This window comes from Capsicum annuum, chromosome 8 (genome assembly GCF_002878395.1).
Source record: "Capsicum annuum cultivar UCD-10X-F1 chromosome 8, UCD10Xv1.1, whole genome shotgun sequence".
Lineage (NCBI taxonomy): Eukaryota > Viridiplantae > Streptophyta > Magnoliopsida > Solanales > Solanaceae > Capsicum > Capsicum annuum.
Genome location: NC_061118.1, coordinates 117703180 through 117704300, shown reverse-complemented (window position 1 = coordinate 117704300; position 1121 = coordinate 117703180).

Below are 1121 nucleotides of genomic sequence, written 5' to 3'. Positions count from 1 at the left end.
GGAGTCTCTGAACTAGAATCTTTGAGCTCATATAATATGATAGATATATCCCTTGGATATCATTTTTCTCGATCTAAGGTATGAAATCAACTAACCTTTAAGCATTGTGATACTACCCCTCCATTCAAGGACTGGTTCATTTGGAAACTGAAAAATGAACTATTTTGTTTCTATAATCAACTGAGCATAACATGAGTGTAGCCAATCTATGCCGAGAATGACATCAAAATCTGCCATTTCTAGCTCTATAAGGTCTGCTGAATTAGCTTTCTAAGATATCATAATTGGACAGTTCTTTTATACTCGTTGGGCTATGATAGATTTACCCACTGGGGTAGAAACTGAGAAAGGCTCTACTAAAATTTTTGGACTGACTTCGAAGTTAACGACTATGTAAAAAGTTACAAAAGATTAAAAAACTCTTGGATCTAGCAAGTCATAAATATGTAAATGGAAGATTTGTAATGTACAAATAACCACATCAGGAGAATTTCCCTAATCTTGTCTGGACTAAAGTACATAAATCCTATTTGGGTGTTGCCCACTGGTGGCACTGGAAGTGACACCCTGCTGATTCGGGCGACCGTACTGAGTTGGGGGATAGTTATGTTGACCCTGAGAACCTGATTGAAGACAATCTTTGAATCTATATCCTGGCTTGTCATACCCAAAAAAACATCACTACTATCTCTGCAGACACCCTGGTGGTTCTTGCCACATTGCTGACATAGAGGATTTGTTCGAACACTGCTGACACTACCTTGAGATTTAGAGCCTGGTTCCCTATTTTTATTACCATTTCTAAACTTAAGAATTAGAGAACTGGCAGAGGATGGAGCTGGAACTGAAGATATTGAGCAAAACTGAGAACAATTACCCTCCTCTGACTTAGGCTGATTAAAATTGAAGCTCCCTATTCTAGCTATCTTGTTCTGCCTTTCTCTCTCTGATCTTAGCCTCTTCTATATACTGAGCATGGACTATTAGCCTGGATATTTTCATCTCCTTAATCAACATCAATATTTTGCACTCCTTAACCATACTATCTGATACCCCAGATATGTACTTGCTCATTCTGGACCTACCATCTGCTACTCCATGGGGAGCATACCTGGATGACT